Raw genomic sequence first — 18,330 nt, 5'->3', positions numbered from 1 at the left:
GGGAAGAGGAGGAGAGGAAGAGCTGGGAAGAGGAGGAGGAGAGGAAGAGGAGGAGAGGAAGCACTGGGAAGAGGAGGAGAGGAAGCACTGGGAGGAGGAGGAGGAGAAGTAGAGGAAGAGGAGGGAGGAGAAGGAGAGGAAGAGGAGGGAGGAGAAGGAGAGGAAGAGCTGGGAGGAGGAAGAGAGGAAGAGCTGGGAGGAGAAGGAGAGGAAGAGGAGGAAGAACAGGGAGGAGGAGAAGAGGAAGACTAGGGAGGAGGAGAAGAGGAAGAGAAGGGAGGAGAAGGGGAAGAGCAAGGAGGTGGAGAGGAAGAGCAGAGAGAAGGAGAAGAAGTAGAGGCAGAGGGAGGAGGAGGAGAGGAAAAGCAAGGAGGAGAGGAATAGCAAGGACGAGGAGGAGGCGAAGGAGAGAAAGAGCGAGGAGAAGGAGGAGGAAAGGATGAGCAGGGAGGAGGAGGAGGGGAAGAGCAGGAAGGAGGAACAAGGAGGAGGAAGGACTAAGAAGCTTGACTACGCAACATAGATACAGATGGTAGAGACAAAGGCGGAGGTAGGAACGAGGATGGGGGAGAGGGAAGAACGAGGTACGAACGAGGGAGGAGAGAGGGTTATGATAAATGAAGGAAGACGGAGAAATACGGAGGGAGGCAATAGGAGTGAAGAGTGAGTACAGAGGGAGGAGGCAGATGGAGGGGTGCGGAAGGAAGGAAGGAGGATGGAGAAAAAGGGAGGGAGAGTGGGTGGAGAAAGGAGGAGGGAGGAAGAAGGAAGGGGGGAAGACTGGGGGAGGGGGAGGAAGGAGGAAGGGGGAATAGTGAGGGAGGACGAGGGAGCGGGGTGGATGTAAGAGGGAATTAGAGTTGGGAAGCTGAGGAGGTAATATGGATGAAGAGTGAGAAAATAAAGGCGTTGGGATGCGGGTTACATGGAGAAATGGAGTGGTGGGGGGGTACAAAAGTAAATAATACTGTAATACAAAGTTGTAATTCAGAGTTATGAATAAACCGTAAGTAACATAAGTAAATAATACTGTAATACTGTTCATTTACAAAGTTGTAATTCAGGGATAAGAATGAACTGTATTGTCCATCCAAAAAGTATCTGACATTTTCATCGTTACATTTGAAAAACTTTATACATACATATATACTGTACACACACATTATATATATATATATATATATATATATATATATATATATATATATATATATATATATAATATATACAATATATATATATATATATATATATATAATATATACAATATATATATATATATATATATATATATATATATATATACACAGTATATATGTATATATATACATTATATTTGTATATATATAATATATACATAATAAATATATATATATATATATACATCCATCCATTGCCAGACGCCATGTATCCCAAACGGGGTGGTCAAGGGCTTAGAGTTAATTGTTTTACAGGGAGGGGCACTAATCCTCCACCAACCCCACCTGACACGTAGGGATGCCAACAGCATCTGGTGTTCCCAGGCGGTCACCCATCCAAGTACTAACCACACCCAACGTTGCTTAACTTCGCTGATCGGACGGGAAGCGGTGTACTCAACGTGGCATGGCCGTTATATATATATATATATATATATATATATATATATATATATATATAATCATCTTAAATGTCGGGCCCAACTTGCCTAGCCCCGGGCTCCTACGCTCCTCATGGGGCAACACAGATTTAGATAATGGATGGATGGATGGATGGATGTATTAGGCTCCTAGGCTCCTCATGGGGAAACTCAGATTCAGATAATGGATATATATATATATATATATATATATATATATATATATATATATATAGATAGATAGATAGATAGATAGATAGATAGATAGATAATCCAGTAACTTTACATAAATGATTATGGCTGCTTTTTTGGTACATCATAAAAATTTTATGTACCAAATACATTCGGAAATATTTGCTTTGATATATATAAAAAAAAATGTGTAATGCAACATTATTGTTTGTGAAACCGTCAAATCACCTGGCTGATGATACTTTTTGGAAAGAGTGTACAATAAAGCAAAACGTCAGGTAGTATTATAGCTCCAAGTCTCTATAATTCAGACACTCTAACCTAGTGTTCTGAGGGTTTCGTTTGCCTGTAAAAATCGTAATACTGGGTTTTTAAAGATACTGCTTACTTTGTCATTATCAAAATGACCTGCACTGGTGCAAATGTACAGTATTTTTAAAAACTGATATTTTTAACAAATCTTGTTAACAAGAAGCACATAGATATGAGTAATATAAATATGTTTTGCTATCATGGAAGGTGTGAATCATAAGTTAATTTATACCAGTGAGGTACCCGTACCCTCTCTCACCTACAAACTCACATACTTTTATCCTTTTCCACCACCGTGTTTCCATCCATTGTCCCCATATGACCACGCCATCTAAGCACGCTCTCTTCAACCATATCGACACACTTCCTTACTGCACTTCTTAAACAAATCACAGTATTTCTCAACCTAGGCATTCAATGCATTCAGCACACATTCCTCAAAATGGTAAGGAAGATTGGCAGGGTGGAGGTGGGGCAGGAAAGCAGGGGAGGCGTGAGTCAGGAAGGTATGAAGGGATAAGAGAGGCAGCAGGGAGGAGTAGTGGCAGATAGCAGGGAGGTGGTGAGGCATGTAGTAGGGAGGTGGTGAGGCAGGTTGCAGGGAGGTGGTGAGGCATGTAGTAGGGAGGAAGTGAGGCAGGTTGCAGGGAGGTGGTGAGGGAGGAAGCACACAGATGAGGCAGGTAGCAAAGAGGAGGTGAGGCAGGTAGCATAGAGAAGGTGAGGCAGGTAGCATATAGACGGTGAGGAAGATAGAGGGAAGAGATGAGGGAGGGAATAGGTTAAGCATGTAAGTAGGGTGGAGGGTGAGGCTGACAGGAAGGGAGGGTGGGGCAGGTAGGAAGGGAGGGGGTGGGGCAGGTAGGAAGGGAGGGGGTGAGACAGGTGGGCAGGAAGGGTGAGATGGGAGGGGAGGGATGGGTAACGAAAAGAGGAAGAATTGAAAGCAAGACCTGAGGAAGACATGAAAGGAAGGTGTTAAGCAGAAAGGGGGTGAGGAAGGCATATGAGAAGGAAGGCAGGAAAGGAGAGGAGGCAGGCATCTGGGAAGGGATGGGTGAGGCATAAAAGGAGAAAGAGGGAGAAAGGCAGCAAGACAAAGAAAGGGTGAGGCAGTCAGAAAAGGTTGGAAGGAGGAAGTGAGACAGGCAAGGAGGGAGGAAGTGACAGGAAGAAATGCAGGGAGTGGGTGGGGGCATGCAAAGAAGGGACCACCACCACTACCAAAATAATAATAATAACAACCATGACCTCTGTCTCCCACCCAAGAAGGGCATGAAGTAAGTCTAGGAAGTATGGAAACACAAAACATGAGAGACAGTGGATTACACAGTGTGCCCAGTGAAATGGCCCAATCATTCAATCACCATTCATGCCCCTGGATTCAATCACCATTCATGCCCCTGGAATCCTGATTACAGCACGGGCTTAACTAACTGCACATTTCACTTTGCACAGATGTGTGTTGTAGTACCTATGAGATAATAATAAATCCAGTGCCTATTGTAAAAATAAAAAAGGGTCCACACCCTTGTCACATGCTCGCCCACACATAATTCATCTAACGATCTCTAATCCCCATCAGTTCCCTAGAATCACCTGCCATAACTTGCTTTACTATGCAGTGACCACACACCTCCACCTTCTTGGCAAATACTGCCTCCTCCCATCTTCTGTTCATGCCGTATTTTGTATGGTTCATCATAGTCATACAGTTTTCTACTTAAGTCAGGCATTCATTATTATTATTATTATTATTTTTAAAAAAAAGGCCCAGTTCTGTAGCTAGAAATGTGGCATCAGAAAAACTGTGGCACTTTTGTCAAGATGGCTTCCATGAAGGTGTTATTCATCCTGCAAGTCATGAAATACATTCTTCTTAGTTCAAAAGAATAGTTTTAAAAGAGTACTGCTGCTGAAATATTGGCCCTGAATTGAGCTACTACACCACATGTTCACGGTGTTATAGGCTGATTTCCTCAGCAGAGCCATTACCTTCTCTGCAGGGAACTAATCTGGTTCTAATGACAATGATGGGTAGCCAAGCTGCTACTGCAGGCTGTTATTATCCTCTAATTAACCACTGACATTATCCCAAAGCATTACAGGATATTTATGAATCTTAACAATACAACTTTATTTCGACTGCTCCAAGCTGTCACTGGATCCTGATGATAAACTTATTACCAGCTCATACCTAAGTTTACCCTCCTTAAACTGCATACTGAGACAGGACAGGCCAACTGTAGATACTGTCCACTTTATTACTTTTAAATTGAAATTTAAATCCATCCATCATCCAATCCTATGCTGCCCCATGAGAATTGTAGGAGCCCAGGGCTAGGCAAGTTGGTCCTGATATTTCAGATGAGAGTAAAAAGTAATGCAAATAATGCTCAAATACAGAGGACCCTCGATTTAACATATCTCAATAAACCAAATATCGGATTTGACGGACAGTATGAAGACACTGAACTTCCACTGGCTATAATGAACCATATCCATTAATCAGTGGAGTGCAGTTCACAGCACATGTGTTTCCTACCCTTTTTACTCGAACATGGATGTGAAATAACTGCAACAGGGCGAAATTATGGGCCAAGTTAATGTAACACGAGTATTTTCATTTTATTACTAGATATGATATTGTACTCATTTTCAAAAGTGCCTGAAATCCCATCTCGGGATGACCATCGGATATAAATGATTTTCGGCTTTATTGAATCTGGCTTCCCCCCCAGTTAGTCTGTTATAGGGAATGGTCTATGTTTAAAAGCAAGTGAAATGGGATATCTGTTCATAGAATTTCCATCTCATGCTGAATTGGAAATATTGCATTCCAAGGTTGCTTTCAATTTAGTAATATCAATATGACATCATTTAAGCTACAACACTGGAAAATTCTTATTTAATGAATATGAAATACTCTATGTCCATGGTGGCAGCCCCCAGACTTACGGTAGGATCAGGGCAGGATGGATTGTTTGACAGCAACATAATGTCACTTCCACTTTGCTTGAAATTGTATGAAACTTGAATGACTCCAGCAGCAGAAATCAAACCACCTTCAAGAAGTGTTTGACTTCAGATGGTATCATATAAAACCTGTTCAAAACTTTTAAATTTCTGTATGAATCTGTATGGCCATGATGTGACAGTACAAAACATGGCATGTCACATATACCCTTTTTACCGCACTATTTACATAAACTCTCCATATAACCAGACCATCCAAGCACACACACCCTTCACTTTTACTCTCTATCGACTTCCTCTATAACCCCATTTCCACATCTCTCACTTCTGACTTTTGACCTCATGCCAAACTATACAATAATACTGTAATAAAAATAATAATAATAATAATAACAATAATAATAATAACAGTAATAACAGATCATCACCTAGACCTTTTTCCCCAGTTAATGATGGGTTGTGCAAAGGTTCAAAAACAAGTACAAAAGTGTGAACAATGAATGCCATGTCAAGTGCAGCAGGGAAAGTAATAATACCGGTAATAATAATACAGTACAGATAATAATTATGAAGGGAGGAGGTAGGTGACTTGAAAGGACATTCAAAGAAGATTAAAGTATCATAAAAGGGGCATTTTAACCTCAGAACACTAAGTAAGGTAGTTTACAAAGTTCCCTTATTTCTTCACTTGTACAGTCAACCAAAAAAGTATTGCACTCAGGGGATTAATGGTTGAGAATATGAGTAGAGATTTACAGACATACATGAATCTATTAACATATTGCCTCAAATCATATACCATCCAGTATGTGATTATTTATGTGATTTTGAGTTGTAATACAGTAATTATTACAAAGGACAATAACTGCACATATAACTACACGGTGTTCCACACATCACAATGCTTCATCCGTGTTTTAGAATAAAAAGTGCGGTAAGATGGCTGATACTTTTGGAGGCTGACTGTACTTACAAATGTACAGAACCAACATGAGACCGACGAGTGCTGATGTTCTTCACCTGGTAGATTAGGTATTTACTCCATAATTTTCTTTGATTTTCACACCTTCTTCTCCTTCTCCTTTTCTGATTTCAGCCTGCAACTCCATGCCCGCCATCTACTTCTGAAGTTTGGCCTGTTGGGAAGGGAAGGGAAGGATGTAGTGGAAACTTACTGGCACAGCTGCTTGAACATATATGAAAATTATAAAATACCATACTAATATTAAAAGCTTCCATTTTCAGCATCTAAACCACATCAAGTTTGTTCCACCTAATCTTGATGTACTCAGGATTAGAGATCTGGCAAAACATATGGCCATATTCAAGGTGGCACAGGGAGCTTTGTAAGCCTTGACAATATCACAAATCTATTCATAATGCACCTAACTACAAATAAAAAGCAGCCTTCAGCACACAAACCCATTAGTCTTATGACATAATTTACATTTCAATTTTGCTATTACCAGAATATTTTACTCAGCTTAGGGAAGATCTCTACTAGTCAAGAGGCTAATGGAGGTCCTCCAGCTTTGAAAGTCACCTATACAGTGAAATAAATTGTCTGGTCGCAGTGTAAACGAAGAGCAAAATACGTCACCAGACTGAAAAGTTTAAGCCTACATAATGGCAGCTGGCAGTCCAGTGTGCTCCCCTCAAGTTGGAAATCAACCTACTACCCTTCAAAGAGTCAGCTAAGGCTAATATGCTAAGTGGCACAGAAGGCTTCATGGTACCCTTAACTCACTGAATTTTTCTACATAATAAACCTTAATATTATTGTGTATATCATTTTCATAATGACATGCTGCAGGTGGGGGATGCCTCCATAATGTGGCAGATATGGTCAGGTGGCTCCAGTGCCTGGTCATATAAACATCCTTCAATTCCCTCCTCATTGCTCAAAAAGGAGGAAAGTGGACTGCAGAAAAAAGGTAATTTTTTCCCGCAGTTCACTGTGTTCACATTCAGTTAATCCTGGGGCATCAACTAAGCTGCTGCTACTACTACTGTACTACTACTGCTATTACTAGAGTGACCCCTTCCAATTATGCAGGTTCTATTTGTGATTTTCACCATTTATGTAGAGAAATTAACTCTAACCTGATTCCTGTTACTAGGAAAAGAATCTGGTTCGCACAAAAAAAAATCCCAGATATTGGTCCCTCCAAAAACAAAGCCTGTCAGGCAACAAGTCAAAAGTTCCATTGAGTGATGTCAACAAGGTCATCAAGCGTGGCTGCCATGCAGGTACATCTGTGTCCTCTTGGAGAGAGGCTCCACAGCCTCATATACATCCCTCCCAGACAATCAAGCATTGCTCAACTCCCTGTCATGGTAACTGATCACCATTTATTTACAAATTTGTACACTCTAGCCCTTTTTTATGCTAAGTGATGTTCCTTGAAGTTGTGTTTACTCCAATAAATGTTAGGTATGACATGGGTGGGGGGAGGGGGGTCAAAAATTTTCAAGGCCAAAAGAGGGAGTCTGGGAGAAATATATATATATATATATTTCACCATACCAATTAGCCTTAGAACACAGGTTTCTATGGTACCATTTGAGCAATTTGATTTCTGCAGAAAAAGTCAATGATACTTTAACCGTATAATTGGAGGGGTCACTGCACTACTGTGTCTGACCACCTCACTTCCTACTTCTTTTTCGCCTTCCTGTCACTTTTTATTACTCTTCTCTCTACTTCAGTGGTTTTAAACCAAGTGGCTATCCTAATGTTTTCTAGCAACCCAGGAAACCATTTACAACGCTCGTGGTGACCATATAACTAGATCCAGACAGACCAGAGTTGATCAACAGCAACTATTACTACAAACTTTTAATTAAAACCATACAACAGGATATTAGGTGTAACATGCAAAATAAATCACTATGGAAGACACATCATGAAATCTACAAAGCTACTTAGAATATAACCCTAACCCTCAACCCCGTCAATCCTGCCTCACATGCACTCAAACCTTTTGTCCAGCACAGTCAAGCTGATGTAGAGATGTTATGCCACTCTGTGTTCTGGGTGTGACAGAACAGATTTGGTGGGGTTCACAAGGAGGCCATTGCACCCCACTCACTGAAGAGTTTCTTGGATTAAATAGTTGCAGCTGTCTTTTGTGGATGCAGTAATGAGCCAGTCATTAAGGAACATAAGCAGTTCTATCCTCTACTGGCCGAGTCCATTCTGGACAACTAGTGCCAGTTTCGTAAAGATTCTAAAAGTGATGTTGAGGTCAAACAGCATTACAGTGAACTGGTATTTGCCACTCCCTACTGTGAACTCCACGGGTGTGGACTAAGACAAGCCATGAAGCATCCTTCAGATATGTCTACTGTTCTTAAGCCAAACCTCTGTACAATTGCATAAGGATAGCTAGGTCATCAAATTTTAAGTAACTGATGGATTAATAAGTGGGGTGGGGGCAGGATCAGGCACTTCCTGGTAGACATTATTGTGACTTTGAAATAGAATCAACAGATAGTGAAATAAATCTAGGGATCACTCTCACTGGATGACTTGTGCTTCCAGGTCTTGATGCAATCCTGGAGTAGTGGTGCTGGTGGCTGTGAATTATGGCAAGACTGACAGAGTGGGGTGCTATGATTCCTCCACATCATGCCACATCTTAGCAGTATGAACACCCAACCCACTTGTGTCTAATGGCAATGCCACCCCAGAAGCCATTCCAGCTGCTTGTCACCTGGAGGTCAATTCTCCTTTCTTGTAACTGGGATTGACTTTGCAACATCTGCCATAACATGAGGACATAGCCTCACTTCATCTTAATCCTTCAGTTGTGTTGAAAGTGTTTTTGGCGGAATAAAATAGTTTGCTGGTGGTTAGAATATAACACTCTGAAATGTAAGGATTACAAGGATGGCTTTTAACCCTTTAGCACTATAGGGTTTATCTCGACCAAATAAAATTATAAATGGCTGGCTAGAAAACAAGAGCTAAGTCAACTGCAACAGATAAAGGGTCAAAAGTAGGCTATTACCGTACACAGTATCACCCAAGATGCAGACAACACTGAAATACAGATGGAGTGTTTTTACATGTGGAGCTGGGTATGATGAATGCAATTCTCTCTAATTTTAGTTTTACTTATTTTTTACTGCTGTGACCATCATCTTACCAACTGCCACCTATTCTTGACTGTCAATGATTTAGAAATTAAATAGCTGTAATGAAACCAAGAGTGACTGATTTAATGCAGATGAAATCTAAAACCCCATTATTATCCTTGCACCATATTGTAGACTATCCTTGCCTATATACATTTTTTCAGCAGTTTATTACCTGCATGGGTATGGCTTGCTACCATTATTTTTCCTTTCCCCTCATTTCCTCTTCAGTTCTCTTCTTTTCTCCCTCAGTTATTCACTTCTCCTCCTTTCTTTTCTCTTTTCTCCCTCCCTCCCATCTTTTGTCCTCTTTTTTCCTTCAAGTTTCTTCAGTTCTCCATCCCTATAAAATATATATATATACAGTAACTAAACAAGCTAAGCAGACATGTTAAGATTACAGTAACCTGCATTTCTGATGGCTGACAGGCTTTTGGGGTACATGCTACGCATTCCAAGGAGGTGTGCATTGACTGGTACGTGTGGGAGCTCTTGATAGTAACAATTTTGGTGACACTGGTAAGGTTTCTGCACATTATAATGGAGCTTGCCTGTTGAATGTGCAGCAGTCCTAACAGTACAATCCTTTGCTTTCAACCTGAAACCAAAAAAGGACTGTCAAACTGTAGGTAGTACCATAATGATTTCCCTCATTTCTAAATTTCACTAACCTCATATTTTCCCTAACCTGTAAAGCCCTCTACAATTTTCTTATTTCAAAATGTTATTAACCTCATATTTTCCCTTATCTTCAAAGCCCTCCACACTTCTAATTCTGAAATTATATTACCCTCACATTTTCCCTAATCTTAGGAATACCCATTTGTGCTTGGGTTTGGGTTTATGAATATTTAGACAATTGGGGTGTGGTGCTTCAACCTCACATTAAATATAAATAAATAATAAAATAAAACCTCACCTTAAATATAAATGGATAAATAAAATTAATAAGTAATAACAAGCAACCTGAGCCTAGAAAACAATGCTGTATGATAACACTGTAAAATAAAATGGTACTGTACATTCCCAGAAAATCATATGCAGGGCAAGGCTGACGAAAAACATGCTACACCAGCATTGTATAGAGGTCAAACAATAACTGCCAATCCCATTATGCCTCCTTTGAAGCATAGGAGCCTGAGACTATGGAACCAGTCCTGAACATTTAAGGATACAAGACCAACCTACACCCCTGGCATCATTATTTAAAAAATAAATAAATATAAACTCTAGCTATCCTTGAGATTCACACTGTAGCATTTTAACTCAAAAGCACAACCACCAAGCCAGCTTATTATTACCATAACCAGCTACCCCAGAGATGAGGGTAACACAACAACAACAACTCCAATCTGAAAAGCCTACCTTAAGCTAAATCAAATCAGGTAAAAAAAAAAAAAAAAAAAAGTCACTAACCTTCATGGGGTTAAATTACCACATTGCTATTCTTCACCACATCAATCTGATAACATCATACACTAGTAGTACAGTCTATATTCCTACTGGATAAACCACAATATACAGTTGATTATTAGTGACTGGTGAAGTATGAAGTACAGTACCTGTACTCTATGATGGAAAACTACTAAGACCTTAGAATCAACTTCAAATACATCTCAAGTTAACATCATCCTAACCCAACTTCCCAAATCCACAAGGGGTAGGGCATGACCTTTAACAAGGCTCTTGGATCTGTAGGGACATGAGTTAGAGACAAAAGGAAGCCCCAAGTACATTCTCTTTCCTGCCTATGCCTTTGAGGATAGGAGGCTGTTTGCAAGAAAGTGCTGGGTGATACATCCTTGTCGTATAACATTACCGAGAAAAATCAACCACCCTAACCTGTTTTCCCCATCTCACAAACAAATAGCTAGTGTTTAAAGAGTATAGTGAAGTGAGGTTCTCACCCATTAAGTAGTGTACTGTTGATGGTGATAAGTGGGGAAGACAACTCATCCAGTGTTGCTGTGTGAGTTGAACTGTGTTTCAACCTTTATCATTCTCATCTATCTCTGTGACCCACCACCAACCCATCTTCCATTGTTGGTTTCCTGTTTTGCCATCAATCTTCCACCATTCCAGGGCTCCACAAGGCTCCTTCGTTTCTAACTACTCCCAGCATCTCCACTGTCCAAGCATCCATCTCTCTGAAAACAACACTGCAGTGGGAACTAACATGACCAAATAAAATGTATATCATAAGTATAGTTAGAATGGCAACTTATTGCCACAGAGGGCAAATATATGACACCATGCAGCACACTATCTCCATACACAGTACTGTACACTCACTCTCAATGAACTACACGTCCATCTGGTATTGAAGGAAACTGTAAAGACTCCAGCCATCAAAAACAAATAAATAATAGTATATCAATACCCTCAACACATTAAACAATACAAAGCAGCCCATCAGACATAATGTCCCAGCCATCTTACTGGAGGACTCCTTGGTGGGGCCACAATGATGATTGATACCATACAACATTTTCCCTTAACAAAGTAAATCTTCCAGAATTACCACTGCAGGACAACAGAACATACTCACTGCAATCTGTCAATAAACTGGCACTCCAGTCTCAGGTTCCTACTCTCCAAAGAGGATAATATGGGACTGGCTTTTTTCTTTTTTTCTTTATCATTTCTCTCTCTGGCTCCTGCAAAGCTGCAGCTTAAATTATGGGCACTATGAATTTGTCATTTTGACAGGCTTATATTCTAAAGTTTCCATACTGCAACCAAAAGATTACATGCAAAAAGTGTGAAAATGTGTTTCTCTAAGTGCAAAAATAGCAAGCAGACAATAGCATTATGAATAATAGTAAAAGGTAGAGAAATTTTGTGGCAATAAACTGGGAGAAAACTAACTACAAAAAAATGTAAAAAGCTTACACAGTAAGTTTTAAAAAAAAAAGAGGTGATGAGCATTCTGTAGAAAACCAGTGGTGCACATTTCAAACGAAGTGATCAGCAATTTATTATTTAAAAAAAAAAAAAAAAAAAAAAAAAAAAAAAAAAAAAAAGTCAATCCCACATAATTCCTCTGAGATGGAGGAGCCAGAGGCCAGCCAACCACTGTCCAGAACATACAGTATAAGGACAGCTGAACCTGTGCCTACACTCAGTACATACTGTACAGTATAATTATCATCATCATCATCACCATATCTACAGTATAAGGACAGCTGAACCTGTGCCTACACTCAGTACATACTGTACAGTATAATTATCATCATCATCATCTCTCCCATTACCAGATGGGGTGAGATGGGGTCCAAAAAGTGAAGAATACACAACAGAGAGCAATCAAGTCAACAGCATGCATAGAGAAATAAGCCACTCACTTATTCACTCACCATTCAAGTTGACAGAATCCTAACTTGACTTCACAGGCCTAATCTGCACATATTTTGGGGAGGTAATTTTCTTTAATAGATGCACTTCACAATACCTACCAGTGTTAGTCTACTACTATCAAGTTTAAACCCTTATCATATGATGCTCTATGCTTCATCCAAATAAATCCTGCCAGTTCCCTAGCTTCAATGACCCATGCCTCACTTCTTACTTTCATTTACTATATCCATCCACTTTCCTACCACACCTTCCATCCACTTCCCTGCACACCTTATCCTGCCTTGAAATTCATCCACATAATGCCCTTCTCACCATCCTATTTACATTCATTTTTTGTATATAAAAGCACATGCTATAACCCCTTCAGATTTCCCTACTGCATATCTTTACTATAGCCAGATGCTCTTATCCTCTGAAGGGGTGGCCACATACTAGCTTTAGGCTGCCTCCATGTCACCTCGTCCTCGATCATCAGGCTGCCCTCACTCCAACCTGCACCACTCAAACAACTCTACACTTTACTCCATCTCATACTTTTCCCCCTCCCCCTTTCCCCTTCTTTACCAATCACTACTTCCTACCTTAAACATACTACATACATTCCTCTGTAATTCAAAATATACAGTGGATTAGACCTACTGAGGATATGACAAAAAAATGAGCTGGTGTCTACCTCCTGGGTGGCTTGGAAATGGCACTTAGGGTCATATTCTTGTTGGTTAAGAACACTCCCTGGCACCTTGTACTCAGCAATTCATTTAGCTTAATTTAACATTCTCTTCTGAGCAATCTGAATCTCTTTTATTACTGATGTTATTTCTGAAGAGCATATTAAAATATCAGATAGCGGACAAGGTAAGGAAATGATGCTAGAAAGCCTCCTAGCAAATAAAGATACAGAACTTGTGACAAAACTCAGTATGTTATGTGGCATGAAGGAAAAATGAATAAAAAGAAACCTGCAAAGAATGACAAGAGTCAGTATGTTAAGTGGCATGGGAGGGGGAGAAAAAATTCAAGGAAATATAAAACAGCAGGAAGTCATAGTGACTGACCACTCAATGCAGTAAATATACTTAACACCTCACCCAAGTCATTTACCACGTAACTCTTAGCTGGCTGGTGAATATATTTAGTGTTCTAAAAACGTTGTGTTCTTTCTACTTTAGTTTAAAAAAATATATATATATAAACTATGAAAAACACAGATAATACAGAAAATGCCTATTCACTGCTGTTTTAATTTGATCAAAAATAGACTAACTTGTTAAGAATCAACTGTGCACTTAAAATCTAACTTCACAAAAATATAACTTATATTACTCTGCAAAGGCATGAACACTAACCCATAAGGTGGTTGCCATGGCAGTCTGTCAACTTGGTCTCAATCAACCACGGCAGTTACTATGCTGCTGCTGTACCTCCATCATTATAAGATACACTTGCCAATCCCACATCCAGCCAGCGTTGTACCCAATCACCTGTAAGTAAATACATCATCATCATCACACTCAGCCAACCAATCACCTATGGGTAAATATCAATGGTGAGAACAAAAGCAGCAAAGGGTCAGGTAAATTCATTAACCTCTTGAATCTGGTGATGTACCGGATTTACATTTTACTTTATTTTATTCCTGCTGTACCAAGATTAAATTTTTTCCAGCTTAGTAGTGTACCCTACTAATGGAGGGGTTAATGAAAGCTATATACTGTATTACTGACCAGTCCAAGTTATTCTGTGTCTGAATAAATAGTCTACACAGCAAAAAGAGAAAAAAAATCTCACCATGCCATACCCACAGCTGGCAAATTGTGAATGTATTTTGTGCTGTTCCTTATCTGAACTAAAAAAAAAAAAATAATCATCATCCAGAACTTTCCCATCAAAGGATACAGCGAGGTATAGGTTCTAGCAGGCATGAAAAAAAAAAAATCAGATATATGAAAACTAACCAAAGTCTGCCCAATTAAACAGACCACACACTTTCATTCACCATTCAAGCCCCCAAATACCGGCTCCATCTCACATGGAAAAAAAAAAAAGAAATAAAAATTAATAGCTATATAAAAACATTATATATAGCCTAAAGCTAGAGTACTTAAAAAAACAATGACATCCAAAATGTTCACATGAATCAAAACACTGTGTAGTTATAGTGATGTTCTCATGAAGCGTGGTGTGTACTGTACAGTACAGTGTGGTGTGTATAGTGTAGTGTGGTATGTATAGTGTGGTGTGGTGGTGGTGTGTACAGTATGGTGGTGGTGTGTATAGTGTGGTGTGTGTGTATCGTGCAGTGTGGTGTGCATAGTACAATGTGATGTGCATTGTGCAGGGTGGCGTGCACAGTGTAGTGTGGTGTGATGCACAGTGTAGCATGTGGTGTGTATAGTGTAGTGTGGTATGTACAGTGTTGTGTGTATGGTGTAGTGTGGTGTGCACTGTGTAGCAGTGGTGTGCACTGTGTAGCAATGGTGTGCATAATGTAGTGTGGTGTGTATACTGCTGTTTCTAGTAATTTCCTGTGTATATTGTAGTGTGGTGGAGCTTGTTGTCTAGTATACTATGGCGTAGTTTGTTGTGTAGTGTACTGTGGTGTGTTACAGTAGCGTGATGTGACTCGTAGTGTTGCGCAGTGTGTGTGTGCCTGTGTGTGTGTGGGGGGGGGTGCTGTGTATCGTGTGTGTGTGTGGGGGGGGGTGCTGTGTATCGTGTGTGTGTGTGGGGGGGGGTGCTGTGTATCGTGTGTGTGTGTGTGTGTGTGTGTGTGTGTGTGTGTGTGTGTGTGGTGGGGGGCTGCTGTGTATCGTGTGTGTGTGTGTGTGTGTGTGTGTGTGTGTGTGTGTGTGTGTGTGTGTGTTTTGTGTGTGTGTTTTATGTGTGTTTTTTATTGTGTTGTTTGTGCTGTGCTGTGTTGTGTTGTTTGTGTTGTGTTGTAGTGTGGTGTGGTGTACCGTAGTGTAGTGTGGTGTGGTGCGATGTGGAGTGTAGTATGGTGTGGCGTTACTCGTGTGGCGTGTGGTTTGCAGGAAAATCCCAGCGTTAACTCCAAAGGATATTCAGTATACTTTGAAAGTATTAAAAACAGAAAACTTGCTAGAGCAAACCTTACTACCTGAGACAACTATTTGCAAATAAAAACCGCTGTGGTACCGTTCTAATGTTTTCAGATTTATATAAGAGAAATTTAATTCATCCGTAATTTAAAGGATGCTTTAAGTGAGTCTACAACACAATCAGATCACCAATAATACTTTAAAGGTTAATGACAGGAACAAAGGAAAAAAAGATTACCACATGCTGTACGCCCACACTCGATCACAGTTCCAGCCAGACTGATCTGCAAATTCCACACCCCAGTTCCCCCCCCATCCCCCCCCCCCGCTTGTTTCTTCTCGCACCAATTACAGTGCTGACTGCTCCACCCCCTCCCTTCTCCAACCCTTCATCCCTCTCTTCCTCCCTCCTTCCCCATGTCCACTACCACCACAATCACTATGAGTTCTAGTATATTCAAAACCATATTACCTTGGCAAAGCTATTTCTCTCATGTGATATACTTTGTTAGAGTCAAGTAACTGCTGTAGTAGTAGTAGTAGTGCAACCCCAGGCTTATCTGAACGTGAAGTGAACTGCAGGCTGCTGTTGCCCTTTTCCTGTAGTCTACCATCCTCCATTCAGGGGAAAAGAAAACTATCCACGGACATCTGAATGGCCGGGCAGTGAAGCCGCCTCGATATCAGTGATGCCACATGAAGGCATACCTCTCAGCATCACATGAGGGCATACCTCTACCACCACATGAAGGCAAACCTCTACCATCACATGAAGGTACGTCTCTACCACAACATGAAGGCATACCTCTACCACCACATGATGGCATACCTCTCTACCACCACATGAAGGCATATCTCTACCACCACATGAAGGCATACCTCTACCACCACATGATGGCATACCTCTACCACCACATGATGGCATACCTCTACCACCACATGATGGCATACCTCTCTACCAACACATTAACCTATAAACTGTGCGATCAAGATTTCCCACCCAACCCCCTCCCCCCTCAAAAAATGAAGTGCCTATTAAGTTTGCGGGTGTGGCCCTGTTCCGTCACGTGAAGACAAAAGGCTATAACTGTTCATTTTGACTGCTGGACATGGAAGCCCTTATGCTGTGGTATTGATATTACCGGACAGACTCCAGTGGAACCCGAACTCACTTGAGTGGGGAGGAGCTACTGGTGAATATTCGTACAGCTCAGCATTAAAGATGGAGATTGTAATTTTTGGCCAAGTTGGTGAAAAACGGTCGAATACAATAATAAAGGCTGGTGAAAACTCCCTCTCACAGCCTCAAACTGGCCAATTTCTGATGATTTAAGCCTACACTATAAAACTACACAAGTGGATTTGTTCTCGCCAGTTAATGCTGACACTGACAGACTGACATGCTGGTAACAGTAAAGGTGTAATTCAGAGAGCGATGAACAAATAGATAAGGATACATAAAAGGAACAGATGTGATGAAAAAAGCAACAGACAGACGCTGACAGGTGAGACAGAAGGTATGGCAATGGAAGGAGCGGGAAACACAAAGACAGGCAAACAGAGTGGAGCTGATAGATAGGAAAGGTATATGTATATTCATGTAAAAGATTAATTTGAATCTGTCTAATGGAAGTTGGTACTTTCCTCCAAACTCCCTCTACTCCGTCCCCAACTTTCTTCTCTCCTCCTCTCCCTCCCTCACTTCCTTCCCTCCTCCTCCGCCTCCCACCACCTTTCCTCCATCCCCCTTCCTCCTTCTCTCCATTCCCCGCCTCTTACCTTCCGTCCTCCAACCCTCATTCCCTCCATCCCCCCTAATTCCTCCCCTCCTCCCTCCTATTCCTTTCCCTCTGCAAAAAGCCGGCAATAGTTCCTTTATCCCGTTTCTCCCTCCCTCCCTTTTTCTCCACCCCCCCCCAACCAGCCTTCCATTCCTCCCTCCCTCATTCTTCTCCCCTTAACCATCCTCCTACTTCCATCCACAAGTTTCTACAACATTTGAAAACATTGTTTTTACCTAAATTCCAGAGTTACAGCCGTAAGAAAAATAAATGTAGGACGTTTGGCCCATGGGCCACCAACCTGGGACGCTTTGAAGTGTGAAGTGTTGTGAACCTTCCGTAACCTGACCTATGCCCAAAACGTCCAGGGGTGGTGGCCCATGGCTCATACGTCCATGGCCGAAACAATTGAGCACTAATATATACATCATGGTCAAATAATCATTAATACCTAACTCCATCTATTGTCCACATAGCCACAAACTTCCATACTTACTCCCTGACGGCTGCAGATTACGTAGATCAACACGAATCGTGGAATTTATGGAGAAAAAGTACACACACAAAAGACAACATTACCTACGATGAACGAGCTGCCAGCATCTTCTGTGTTCCTCCGCGATCCTCGGAGGTTGCCTGTAATGCCTTTTCTACGCCAGTTTATTTTCACCCATAAGGCGTTAATAATGCATGTCTTATTTCTGGAGCCTTTATTGATACCAAAAGACACATAATATACGAGAATTATAAAGCGGTGAAGGAGGCTATATTTCCATCATAACTTCAACCAGATTTTGGTCCTTTTTCAGTTTACTTTACGCACCTCAGTGGCAGGAAGAGACAATACTACGGCTCTACAACCTGCCACAACATTTGTTCGTGAGTATCATCATAA

The 18,330-nt window shown here is 40.9% G+C and overlaps 1 non-coding gene across 1 annotated transcript; it reads right to left on the bottom strand.

Moving 5' to 3' along the window:
• Positions 1 to 1,498: 1,498 nt before the first annotated feature.
• Positions 1,499 to 1,617, bottom strand: LOC145390544 (5S ribosomal RNA). Its single transcript, XR_013895689.1, has one exon. It is a non-coding gene; the product is annotated as a 5S ribosomal RNA (ribosomal RNA).
• Positions 1,618 to 18,330: the final 16,713 nt, after the last annotated feature.

Source organism: Coenobita brevimanus, chromosome 14, assembly GCF_032717465.1.
Source record: "Coenobita brevimanus isolate Jiangsu-jjx chromosome 14, ASM3271746v2, whole genome shotgun sequence".
NCBI classification, from domain to species: domain Eukaryota; kingdom Metazoa; phylum Arthropoda; class Malacostraca; order Decapoda; family Coenobitidae; genus Coenobita; species Coenobita brevimanus.
This window is presented reverse-complemented; position numbering and strand designations above follow the sequence as displayed.